A 252-nucleotide genomic window follows, 5' to 3' on the forward strand; every position below is an offset into this window, starting at 1 on the left:
GTTATCCTTGTTTCCTTCTTGTTTTACTTTTTTTGTACTGTAAAACACATTGTATAAAATAATCTCTCTCTATTTTTTTTTACCTTACTGATAATCTAAATGTTAATAAACAAACTTCTACAGTTTCTTTCTAAAAATATTTTTCTTTCATTTCTCAAAAACAATTTTCTTTATTTTTTTTATTATATCGTAATATATTATTCTTCGAAGTATTTCTTCTTCACTAAGTTCTTTCTTCACTAAAATAAACTG

The sequence above is a fragment of the Penaeus monodon genome, chromosome 34, assembly GCF_015228065.2.
Source record: "Penaeus monodon isolate SGIC_2016 chromosome 34, NSTDA_Pmon_1, whole genome shotgun sequence".
NCBI lineage: Eukaryota > Metazoa > Arthropoda > Malacostraca > Decapoda > Penaeidae > Penaeus > Penaeus monodon.